Genomic DNA, 13,750 nt, shown 5'->3' with positions numbered 1-13,750 from the left:
CTACCATGATAATAACACTGGAGAGTCTCTTCAGCATTGCTGATGGTGAGATCAGGATGGGTACAATCCAACACACTGGTGCAGAAAGTCCCCAGTTTTCACCACAGTGAGTTCCTAGAAATTATGTCATAAAGCATATGAAGAAGACCACAGTTTGTCAAATAAATAATGCTGTACCTCAGATACAGGTTGTCCTGCTGATCAAGAACTAAGTATCAGTTAAGTCAAACATATAACTAGAAGATTTTGAAAACAAGGAGATAATCTAATTTAAAAATAGAAATGTCACATTCTACATTTTATAAAGACAACCCAAATTAGAGTTCACATTGAATCTGAAGAGGATTGCTGTAGAGGTTACAGTGTGGCTATAGCATCTAAATTGTATCTCTACTGTTGTATACATTGTATATAAAGCAATCTGCCCTTTATGGCATTACCAATATTAACTGTTCATTTTCAGAATTATTCTGTGGATCTATTGAGTAGAGGGAGAGGTATACTATGAAAATGTGGGGTGATTTACAATAGGAAAATGACAAGGATTGGTCCTGGACTTAAAGCCAGCTCCACGAAGATTGTTAAATTTTTCTCTAGGCTTGGCAACAATTTATTTGAGACAGATCTTTTATTAGTATGCCCCATCTCCCAAATAAATCATAACAAATGCCCTGCTGAGTAAAATATTTTGGTATTAAAATCCCATCTGCTGCCGAAACCGGTTTGGCTCAGTGGATAGAATGTCGGCCTGCAGACTGAAAGTTCTCCGGTTCGATTCCAGTCAAGGGCATGTACCTTGGTTGCGGGCACATCCCCACTAGCGGAAGTGCAGGCAGCAGCTGATCGATATTTCTTTCTCATCAATGTTTCTGACTCTTTGTCCCTCTCTCTTTCTCTCTGTAAAAAATCAATAAAAAAAAATATTTTTAAAAAACCCCATCTGCCAATGATCCAGCAATTCCACTTCTACATATGTACCCAAGAGAATTGAAAACATATGTCCTTGGACAAAAATGTGTTTATGAATATTCATATTAGCATGATTGGCCAATAGTAAAAAAAATATAGAGAATCATAGATCATAATATTAAAAAAAGGAAATAAATCAAATGTCCATCAACTTATGAGTGGATAACCCAAATGTGGTATAACCATATAATACAATATTATTTGGCCATTAAAAGGAATAAGTACTGATTCATATTACAATATGAACAAACCTTGAAGACTTTATAGTAAGTGAAAGAAATCAGTTCTGAAGGACTGCATATTGTATTATTCCATTTATATGAGGAATTCAGAATAGGCAAATGTATAGAGACAGAAAGCTGATTAGTGGTTGCCAGGACCTGGGAGTTGGGGTAGAGATAGAGGTGATGGCTAAGACATGTATAGCTTCTTTGTGGGCAATGAACATGACCTGAAATTTATTGAAGTAATGGTTGCTCAATAAAGTGAGCCACTGAATTTTATACTTCAAACTAGAGGCCCGATGCACAAAATTCCTCCAAGATAGGCCTTTGCAGCCCCAGCTGCCTCGGCCCTCACTACCAGCTCCAGCTTTGTCTGGAAGGTCGTCTGGATGGTCATTCCGCTTTTCAGCCATTCAGTCGATTTGCATATTATGCTTTTATTATTAAAGATGAGTGAATATGTGGTACATAGGTTATATTTCAATAAACTGTTTTAAAAACAACCAAACCCCATCTGCCAGACAGTTCACTACCTTAAGAAACAGTACAAAAGTCATTTAAATATGATATATTCTGATTTCAGGAACAACAACAAAAAAGGCCTTTGTAACAACGTTTCTTGCACTATAGTGTCAGGAAGGTAAAATAAATAAATAAATTACAGAGCCCCAGATCATCCGAAGTTTAAAGTATTGTTGAGGAAGTAAGAATTATATCAAAGAACTCTCAGAGAAATTGTACTTATTATCCTTATGCGTTTTGTATTTTGGCTGTATTGTTAGGTCAGAAATCCCCCCCCCCCACTATGATGTACTTTTTGGTATATTAATCGCACAGATATTTTTAAGTGCCTGCTATAATCTAGATACTGTCATATAAAGGATACCACTCTTTCAGCCTCGGTCTTTTCACAAAATGTCATAATCCAGTTCAATAAATGTTAATACTGGGACCATAGCTTTCAGAGGGACCATGGGTGCTGGAAAGGGCTTCGTGACAAGGCTCCAGAAACCCCGACTCATTTGGGCATGACTATTCATGGGCTCTGTTGACCCGAGAAAGTCATTTATCTTTGACTTATAGTTTGTTTGTTTTAGAAAATGAGGGAGCTGAAATCTCTCAGGCTTCTTCCAATTCTATATCCTAGTCACCTTGTGTCAGACTTTGATCTAGGTCCTTTTAGGAAGCACTATCCCATTTGCGTTGCTTTTAAGGAAAGAAAATAAATGCATTTTGAAAGAGAAACTAATTTCCTAGTTTGTTACATAAATAATGTACATTTTCCATGGTGATCTAAAACCCTAAGGTTTATGATGAACAGTTACTATCTCACCACCTATTTGCATGTGTGTAAGTCACATGTAGCTGCAAAGTGCAACTTCTCTCTACTCCCAAAAAGTACTGAATTGTACTGTATTATATTCTTTTCCTATTGTACTATATTTATTTATAATATTAAGAAGAAAATTAATAATGAAACTTGAATAATCACCCATAATGTTACTGGTTTCCATATACCTTATTATTGAAGACTCATTTATTTATCTTTTGCCATCTGTTGGCATTTGATCAAAAACCAAAAGATACAAAAATGAGTCATGGCTTTCTGAGTCTTTCTCTCTGTGCCCTTCACCTTTATGGCTGTGAGTGAGAGAGAAGGTGTGTCATACCCAAACCCACTGAGAGCCAGTAACAGGAAATGAAGAGAGCTCCCCAAAGCCCCAGCAAAGAATGTGTATTTGTTGTGGTGACCAGCTTGGAAAATGAAAGTTTGATGCTGTTTTTCTGTGATAATTATATTGATCTTCTAATGTTATATTCCTTCAGAGAAGAGGAAAAGGCAGGAACAGAGAATTTTGTATAGCACACATTCCCTGAGACAATGAGTATGCCTTGTACTCTTGTGAATGCTGGCTTTTAGTGCCATTGAACAAAACACTATTATGGGTTTAACGTTTTTGTGTTTCCTCCAAAATTCATATGTTGAAGTTCTAAACCCCAATGGAGGTGGGTCTTTGGGAGATGGTTAGGTTTAGGTTAGGTCATGAGGGTGGGACCCTCGTGATGCAATTAGTGCCCTTATAAGAAGAGGAAATGAGATTCTCTCTCCATGAGCACACAAGAAAAGGCCCTGTGAGCACACAGCAAGAAGGTAGCTGTCTGCAAGCCAAGAAGAGGGCTTTTCAAGAACAGAATCTGTCAGTACCTTGATCTTGGACTTCCAACATCCAGAAATGGGAGAAATAAAACTCTGTAGTGTAAGCCACCCAGTCTATGGTATTTGTTTTAACAGCTACTAAAAATGATGTTTGCTGTTTGTGAATGAGCTGCTCTGGCATCTTAAATTCCCCAGGATATATAGACCCAAAGTAAACAATATTACTTCTTTTTCTGGGACTGGTATAAACGTATTATCCCTGTTCTTGCCATTCATCTGCTGTGCTGAAATAATCTGCTAGCAACTGAGCTAAGAATGGAGCATACCTGTCACAAAGGGGAGAGCAGGGGACTTCCCCCTGTAAGGGTGGCTCTAACCTACAACAGCTGACAAGACTTCCCTGATGGAACCAGGGAACAGTCCCACAGCACATGCAAATAGTATTCCAAAAGCATTTTTAAAATCTTGAATCCTAGTTATTAAAATTTGGTAGGAAAACTAGTGTAATTCCTTTTTATACATGAAGAGGCAAGAAGATTAATGACTTCCAAAGTCCCACAGCCATTAACAGAGTTTGTACCTTGATCTAGTGAAGTTAAATTTGGTATTTTCCCCAAAAAAGGTTATTTTGAATATGTCAGATAATAGTTTCATATCTGTTTAGGAATTTGAAATACTGATTGGTGGTATATTTTTAAGTGAAGAGATACTGTCAAAGAAAATTAGTGTTAATACAGTACATATTTTTTATTACCTACAGAGTTTTTTTTTAAATATATATATATTTTTTTTACAGAGAGGAAGAGAGAAGGACAGAGAGTTAGAAACATCGATGAGAGAGAATCATAGATCAGCTGCCTCTTGCACACTCCCAGTGGGGATGTGCTTGCAACCAAAGTACATGCCCTTGACTGGAATCGAACCTGGGACCTTTCAGTCTGCAGGCCGATGCTCTATCCATTGAGCCAAACCATTGAGTCATTGTACAGGTCCACTATCTTGGCAGAGATCTGCCTTGCTTCCAACAGAGAGTTGATTTCCGCAGTCTTATCTAGGGCTTTCCAGAGGATGTTGCACTCGGCCTCTGCATCAGCTTTGGCAGTTGTATAGAGGCCATGCAGCTTTGTCCAGTAATAGGGAGAGATCTTGTTCTCTGTCTGCATCCTCTCATGGGACTTCTGGATGTTCACTAAGTTGTGCTCACTCCGTGAACGCTCTTCCTGTGTTTGTTTGATCAGCTGATGGAGCTCTGTGAGAAGTTCTGTGATGCGGGAATCAGCCAATACGAGGGCCATGGTACATAAGACATCGATACCCAGGCGGGGGAGTGGAGGAGATAAGCATGGCATGCTGGAAGTTTCGAGGGAGGGTGTAGGCGTGTCCCTCGAATGCTTTTCAAAGTCTGTAGATAATAACTCGCTTGAGTTTGAAGATTCGAGGCACCTCTAGAACCATGCTCTTATCCTTTTAAGAGCTGAGTAGCAGCGTGGAGCTGGAACTCATTCTTCTGGCATAACTGAAATCACACAGCAACTCTCTACTTCTCCCCAGCATCTGGCAACCACCATCTTACTCTCTGTTTCTATGAGTTTGACTATTTTAGATACTTCACATAAGTGGATTCATGCAGTATTTGTTCGTTTGTGACTGGCATATTTCACTAAGCATAATGTCCTCCAGGCTCATCCATGTTGTCAGATATGGCAGGATTTCCTTCTTTTTAAAGGATGGCTAATATTCAATTGAATACATATGTATATATGTATATATATCCTATATAATAAACAGGTAATATGCAAATTGACCCTTACACTGTAATAGGGGAGGGGCCGTGGGGGCGGGGGTGGCAGATGCTTCCTGCAGCTTCTGCCGGGGGTGGGGGGGGGGGTGTTGGCCCTCTTGCATGCTGTGGAGCGGGGCCCAGCGGCCACTGCATATGACCGTGAGGGTGGGCATCAGGGCAGCACTCCAGGACTCAGGGCCATTGCACCAGCCATGCCGGCAGGACTCCGGGACTCAGGGTAGTCCCATGACACGGGGTTGCGGGGGGAGGAGAGAGAAGTAGGGGTCCTGTGCATAATGGATCACTAGTATATATCATAAAAGTATAATATGCAAATCGACCTATTGGCAGAACAGCAGAACAACAGTCCAGATGACTACACTATGACACACTAGCACCAGGCCAGCCAAGGCAGGTGCGATGCAATTGGCCGAGGAGCCCCACCATCACCTGCAGAGGGAGGGCCAGGCCACCAGCAGCAGGGTGATCAATTGTGGGGGCTCTGTGATTGCTTCAAAGAGGAAGGCCTGGCCACCCTCTGCGGGGCTATTGCTCAGGGTGTTTGCTTCCTAAAATGCAATCTCCTTCCCTAGTCACTCATCTGCATTCTTTCCACCTATCAAGTCTCTGCGTAAGTCATATTTGAAGCTATAGAGCATATGTGTCAAACACAAGGCCCGCGGGCCAAATCCTTCCCGCCAGGCCTTGCAATGTGGCCCGCACCGCGCTGTCATCACTGCACTCCGCCACGTTTCCATCACAATGACAGTTTATGACTGTTCAGTAAACCATTCGGCCCGCAATTTAGGCTGGATTTTAGATTTTGGCCCCTTCTCTGATTGAGTTCGACACCCCTACTATAGAGGCACAAAGCTGCTGCCTGTCCATTATCCTCCTGTATGAAACCATTGGCATTGCATTTGCCCCCTGGTCACTGAGGCCTTGCCACTTCTGGTCAAATGCTCCAGCCTTGGACAAGTCCCGGCTGTCCCCGGGGCAATCCCCCCCACCTGGAACTGATGTGGTTTGAACTCCCACACAGAGTTGCTGTTCTGCTCCACTCTGGATTTTACTGTAACTCGCTTAGCAGCCGAGGTGCTGAAGGTGAATAACACGGCTGTGGGTTTGCTTTAATCATGTTCAAAGTGTTCCAAAACTGTTTAGCATTTCCTGCCCCTGAAAATAGTGTTAGTCTCTCTCTCTCTCTCTCTCTCTCTCTCTCTCTCTCTCTCTCTCTCTCTCTCTCTCCCTCCCTCCCTCCCTCCCTCCCTCCCTCCCTCCCTCTCTCCCCCCCCCCCTCTCTCTCTCTCTCTCTCTCTCTCTCTCTCTCTCTCTCTCTCTCTCTCTCTCTCTCTCTCTCGTTATTGCCTGCTCTTCCTGGCTTCACTCACAAAGGTCCTTGTTTCTTGTGAGCACTTATGATATTCCAGGTGCCATGTCTTTGTTTTCCTTTCCTGATGCTGCAACTCCCTCAACCCCCAAGTTTCCTGTCTTTCTTCCTTTTGTCATCACTGTACCATTTTCCCTCTAGCATTCAGATCTTGGCGTCATTCCTTTTATTATTTAAGTATCAAGGTGACCCACTTTCTATAGTCTTGTAAACAGCCATGGGACACATGAACAGTGGAAGCCGCTGATGAAGTTCATGGGGGAATTCTTGAGAAGAGTGAGGGGTCTGTGCCAGGCAGGGGAAGCCATGTGAGCAGGGCATGGCTGTGGAAATTTCATAGGAAATTAAGGACTCCTAGAGAGGAGGGCTCATGTTGGGAAGATGTGGAAGATCAGCCTGGCTATAGAATTGGAAGGGCAGTCCTAGTATATCTAGGCAAATTCTAGAGGGTCACGAATGTCCAGCTACTGAGCTTTAGATCTTATTACCTAGGTGCTTAGAAGTTCCATGTCATTGATGTATTCAGAGCATTCATTTTGGAGTGGTATGAGTCATAAATGGCAGAGAAGGAAATACATGAGAAGGAGACTCCAGCCCCCCACTCTCCCACCCTCTTTGCTTGAGCAGAAGATGATCCACAAGGACTTTTCTCAGACCCTCATTCCTGACAGTTCCAGCTGCCTTCCTCTTCCCTCTTCGCCTATATTTCTAGAATTTAAACTTTGTATTATTGTTTACATACTATTTTTTATCTAACCTGTTTTTCTTATGTAATTCCTTAGTCTTCAATTTTGGTTAATTTGTAAACCCATTTCTTTTTTACCTTTAAATATTTTACCACCATGGAATGTTTAAATCTAAATTTCTTATAGCTTTTCTTCTACATTTTAAGTTTCTTATATCATTCTGTTTTGGCTTTTAAAAATTTATAAGGTACATTATTTATTTATATTTTTAATACTCACCCAAGAATATGTTTCCATTGATTTTCAGAGATAGAAAAAGGAAGGGAGGGAGAAAAAGAGGGAGGGGGGAAGGAGAGAGAGAGAGAGAGAGAGAGAGAGAGAGAGAGAGAGAGAGAGAGAGAGAGAGAGAGAGAGAGAGAGAGAGAGAGAGAAACATCTATTAGTTGCCTCCAGTACATGCCCCAAACTTGGATTGAAAATGCTACCTAGGTATGTGTCCTGATCAGATATCGAACTCACCGCCTTGTTAGTGTGTGAGATGACACTTCAACCAGCTGATCCACCCAGCCAAGACCATATTTTTATTTTTAAAATCAACTTAGTAACAAGGTCTTTTGTAAGAGGGGTTTTTGAGGGTACTGCCTTTTAAGTTTAATTCTTAGCTATTTTTGATGGGACATTTATTTTGTTTTCAGGTCCAGGCTTTTCAGACTTTTTTTCTTCTTCAAATTTTAATAATTTTTCTCACTTTAAGTTTTAATGGTTTTTCTCAGACTTTGTTATTCCTATTGCTCTTATATTTATCCTAATTCATTTATTCATTTTTGCATAAGCCCTACTATGTGTACAGTGGTTTTGATATTGTTCACTCCTTTTGTGAGTAAATGTAAGTCTTAAAAATCTAGGCCTTCTGATATTCATAGTTATATGTTATGGATAAAAATAAAATAGGAAAATACAGATAGTGAGTAGAGGGAGGATCTGCCTATGAGGTGATGTTTAAATAAAGGGCTGAATACAATGATAGAATCAGCCATATAGGTATCTGGTGTAAGAAGCTTTGAGGCAATTGAATAGCATGTGCCAAGGCCTTGAGTTAGGAGGACATCTGGTTATCTCAAAGAACTGCAAGGAGACAGAGTCTGGAGTGAGAACAACAGCAGGAGAGTAGTATTCCATAAGTTCGGAGAGGAGTGGTGGGGCATAGTAGTCCTTGTAGGAACTTTGCACGAGATTGATAAACCCTACTTTAGAGAAGGGAAATGCTCTGATTTATGTTTGTACAGGAGCACTTCAGTTGCTCTTTTGAAAACAGACGTAAAAGGTCAAGGAAAGAAGAAGAAGGCAATAAATAACCTGGGCAAGTGGGTAAAAGGAGGGCACTCGGGTCCACAAGGGCCTGGTTCAGGTTCCTCTCCAAGGCCAGGGCAGCTTCCCTGGTGCCCTGAGTTCTGCCCACTCACCTTGGGGAGGCCTCTGCACATCCTGGGGGAGAGTGTGGTCACAGTGCTGAATTTGCAACTTTAAGAAATGCTCAGAGCCCCTGTGCTTCTTCACCAATTCGAGGAAGAAGCGGCCCACACCCTCCAGAACCACATCGCCTAGAGAGAGAAAACAAGATACATTTATCTCTACAAGCTGATTAAATCTAAAATAACCTGGGCAAGACACCAAGGGCACAGCTGGGTTAGGGTGGAGTCCATGAGGGTGGTACGAAATGGTAAGATTCTTAATACAGAATTTGATGATGCATTGAATGTGGGGTCTGAGAGAGAAGTTAAGGAACCAGAAAGACACAGTTGCCCAATTCTGAAATGGAGCAAATTGGATTAGCAGAGGGGGTCAGATTTGGTCATATTAGTTTGCAATACTTGACAGAACCTGAGATGCAACTAAGTAGCTGCAATTTGGTAATCCTGTTTCATTTAAAATATAAATTTGTATGTGTGAATCTTTACCATAAAAGCAGTATTGAAAACCATGACACTGGATGAGATCACCTAGGACAGTGCTTTTCAAACTTTCTGGACCACAGGCGGCAGTAAGAAATGCATGTCACAATACACACACACACACACACACACACACGGATTCAAAACTTTTATGAAACAAACTTGATCATTACCACATAGGTTGTAGTCTGCCATTTTCAAATATATATATATATATTTTAATCTCATTAAAAACACTGGTCATGATCCTCTAAATTGATTTTACAATCCACTAATGGGTTGCACCCACATTTTAAAAGGCCCTGACTTAGGAAATGAATATAAGCAGGGAAGAGAAGAGGTTTGAGGACTGAGTCCTGGTAACCAACTAAGATTTAGAGCAGCAATTTTCAACCTTTTTCATCTCATAGAACACATAAACTAATTACTAAAATTCTGCAGCACAACAAAAAATGTATTTTCTGCCCATCTGATAAAAAAGGTATAATTTTGATAAATATTACATGATCTCACTCATTTATGGAAAATAATGAATAATAAAAACAGATCCAGAGACAGAGAAGCATCTTTCAAACCGTCAAACCTCAGAGGGAAGGTAGGGGAGGGTGGAGGTAAGGGGAAGAGATCAACCAAAGGACTTGTACTTATGCATATAAGCCTAACCAATGAACCACAGACAATGGGCGGGGCGGGGTGTGTGTGTTTGAGGGCATGACTGGGGGTTTGGGGGGCAATGGGACTAGAAGGACACATATGTAATACCTTAATAAAAAATAAATTAATTTAAAAATAGGTATAATTTCGATTCATTCACACAGAATGGCTATTGTGTTGGCTGTTCTCATTTTTATTTTTTTATTTTTTTATTTTTTTTATTTGACTGTCTCAGGGAAAAGAGATCAGTGCCCCTGACTAAATAGTCAGGTATTTTATGTTATAAAAATTCTTTCAGCACTCCTAATGAAAATTGCTGGTTTAAAGTTCAGAAAATGAGGAGCCAGCACAGGAATTGAGAAGGCATGGTCAAGAAAGTGGGTGGAGAACCAGTTATCTTGAACACCTTGAGGTCTGCATGCCTGCCCCCTCACCCCACCCTTGGCCCCACCCTGGAGTCCTCTCTTATCTCACCTCTCCTGACTACTCTCCTCTCTCTACCACTTCATTTCATGGATGATCATGGACCCATCCTCTTCGTTGGCCAAAGGCTACTTTGTTTACTAGTAATTGACTTCTATTGTATTGTATATTTGCGCCTAGCACAGTGGGATTACTCCACAATGCAAAAATAAGGTATAACTCACTATTACATACCGTGTTTCCCCGAAAATAAGACATCCTCCAAAAATAAGACCTAGTGCATGGAAAGATAAGACATCCCCTGAAAATAAGACCTAGAGCAACTTTGGGAGAAAAAATCAATATAAGACACTGTCTTATTTTCAGGGAAACAGGGTAGTTCCTTGCCAATCTGCAGCATAGCAAATTTCTCACCGGCCTTTTTTCTTGTTTCAGCTTAGACCTCAGACCACAACTTCTCTCAGTCCGCCTACCCCTCTTTTCTCAGGCCTTGTTTTCGCCTCCTTTTCCATGTGTCCCACCAGGAGAGAATGCCAAAATCCTGTTTGTCTGTTAAATGGAGAAATTCAGCTGTCTTTGGAACCATTTTTTCTTCCAGACTAAACATGGGGTCTATTTTTACGTAAGTAAAGGTTTATTAGAATGTTTCTCCAAACAAATAAGTCTCCCCGCACACCCCCATACCTCCCACCCCCAGGTTAATCTGCACTTCTCTTGGAAACCAACCTGAATGCTTGTAACTTTCAAGAACACCATTTTCCCTACTTCCGGCTTCATATGTGTATTGCTCTGTACCATAAGTACTTTTCTGGTCATTGTACCTCAAGAATGAAGTTTTAAAAAAGTCCTAGCCTTACAGCAATTTGATGGATTGCCACTGTTGATAATGCCATTTCTATGCTATTTTGTAATTTTAATTTTGAAGTTAATTATGCAACTTTATTTTAGTATCAAAATGAGGGTATAAACTAAGTGTACTGATAACCAAATATGGAAAAATACACTTTACTAAAATGCAAACCCACTTAAAACTTTAATATATATATATATATATATATATATATATATATATATATTTTATTGATTTTTTACAGAGCGGAAGAGAGAGGGAGAGAGAGTTAGAAACATCGATGAGAGAGAATCATCAATCAGCTGCCTCTTGCACACCCCCTACAGGGGATGTACCTGCAACCAAGGTACATGCCCTTGACCAGGATCGAACCTAGGACCTTTTAGTCCGCAGGCTGACGCTCTATCCACTGAGCCAAATCGGTTTCGGCATAAAACTTAAAAAATTTAATGTAATAGATAACAAATTAGATTTATTAAAAGCAGGAAATCTGACATCCTGTCAACATTAAATTAAGGAAACATAAGTTTGTTGTCAGAGATACAACTTTCAGGACTATAATAAAGAAAGTTGTTATTAAAAGTTTCTTGTAGGCCCTGGCCAGTGTGACTCAGTAGTTTGGAGTGTTGTCCAGTAGACAGAAAAGTTGCCAGTTCAATTCCCAGTCAGGGCACAACCTAGGTTGTGGATTTGGGATTGTATGGAAAGCAACCTATTGATTTTCTCTTATATATGGATGTTTCTCATTCCCTCCTTCCCCCTATCCTTTTCCCCTCTCTCTAAAATCAGTAAAACATAACCTCCTGTGAGGATTAAAAAATAATTTAATAAATGATTATAAAATGATTATGTTTTATAGAGCTTGTGTCAAAGGAATCTATAATTGGACAGTACATTGTGAAATAACGTCATAGGCTGGGCCTTTAGTTTGTACATGGTTTGAGTCTAAGGTTGCATCAGCATAAAAAAAGTAAAGTGATTGGGGAAAATGTTTTTGTTTAGAATAGGGGTTGGTCTGGCTTGCTGCCGCCTGTTTTGTAAATTAAGGTTTATTTACATACAGGCACAGCACTTATTTAGTATTATTTACAGTTGTTTGTAATAGCAGAGTTGAGCAATTTCAGCAGAAACTATATGGCCACTCCTCGCCCCTCAAGACTTAAATATTTACTGCTCTGCCTACTGGCTTTGCTTCAGAAGGTCAAAGGCTGTTGCTACGCAATTTTCAGTCTTATTATTAGATTTTTTCCCAGATACAGATATGAAAATTAATTATGATCTTATTATGATATTTTGATGATAGAAATATAATTATGAAAATCTTCAATTTGATGTTCTTTCAGATATGATAAATAAACAATATGTATGGTCTTTTTTTTCTTCTTCTTTTTTTTCCAAGCATACTTGGGAAGATATTTTGGCAAACCACTGAGACACAAAATATATGCATTTAAAAAACCCTCTTTGTAAAAACTGGAAACTAATAGTAACTACTAGATTTAACTGAATGAGATATATTTTCAGTAATTTTAAATATATATATATTTTATTGATTTTTTTTTTTTTACAAAGAGGAAGGCAGAGGGAGAGAGAGTTAGAAACATCGATGAGAGAGAAACATTGATCAGCTGCCTGCTGCACACCCTCTACTGGGGACGTGCCCGCAACCAAGGTACATGCCCTTGACAATAATCCAACCTGGGACCCTTCAGTCACAGGCCAACACTCTATCCACTGAGCCAAACCGGTCAGGGCTATTTTCAGTAATTTAGTTTACATATTTTGATAGTCTGTTTGACATGTAAGTTATAATGAAGTATTCATGTTTCAATGGTACAAGAGGAGACATCAGAGTAATTATGCAATGATTTGCCAAAAGGTAGGCAAATAAGTTTATTCTATTCCAATACAAGATATCTGAGATTAATGCCAGATCTCAAAAGAATATATTAATAAATAATATACCACTATTTTAAAGAGATATTTTAGAATTTCTTAACTCAGAAATTCAGTTTGGTATTAGCACTTATATGAGTCAGTGTTCTGGGACTTTTGGAGAAAAAATGTCAAGACTCTTAGTCTTCAGTCCCCATTCTCATAGTGGATAGCCTTGCCTGTAGGAAAGTGATATTTATTTAATTTTTTTTAATATTTATTTAATTTTCATGATCCTTTTACCTTGAAACTTCATTATATCTGTTTATATCTTTAATTCCCTTCTTACTACTCTCAGTTAGTGGTATTTATTTAAAAACTAGAGGCCCAGAGCATGAAATTTGTGCAGGGGCAGGGGTGTCCCTCAGCCCAGCCCAGTGGATCAGGCCTAAACAGGCAGTCAAACATCCATCTCACAATCCAGGACTGCTGGCTCTCAACTGTTTCCCTGCCTGCTTTCCTGATTGCCCCTAATCTTTTCTGCCTGCCAGCCTGATCTACGCCCTAACTACTCCCTGCCAGCCTGATTGATGCCTAACTGCTCCCCTGCCAGCCGGTTTGCCCCTAACTGCCCCCCTCTTCGGGCCTGGGCCCCTCCAACTGCCCTTCCCTGCAGGTCTGGTCGCCCCCAACTCTCCTCCTCTGCCGGCTCGGTCACCCCTAATTTCCCTCCCCTGCAGGCTTGATTGTCTACAACTGCCCTCTCTTGCAGGCCTGTTCCCTCCC

General features: G+C 40.3%; 1 pseudogene; it reads right to left on the bottom strand.

Moving 5' to 3' along the window:
• The window catches only part of LOC118721700, a 28,838-nt pseudogene extending 24,192 nt beyond the window's left edge, over window positions 1-4,646 (bottom strand).
• Between the last annotated feature and the right edge of the window lie 9,104 nt (window positions 4,647-13,750).

This window comes from Pipistrellus kuhlii, unplaced genomic scaffold (assembly GCF_014108245.1).
Source record: "Pipistrellus kuhlii isolate mPipKuh1 unplaced genomic scaffold, mPipKuh1.p scaffold_m20_p_18, whole genome shotgun sequence".
NCBI classification, from domain to species: domain Eukaryota; kingdom Metazoa; phylum Chordata; class Mammalia; order Chiroptera; family Vespertilionidae; genus Pipistrellus; species Pipistrellus kuhlii.
Note: the sequence above shows the minus strand (reverse complement) of the source record. Positions and strands in the feature narration are given on the sequence as shown.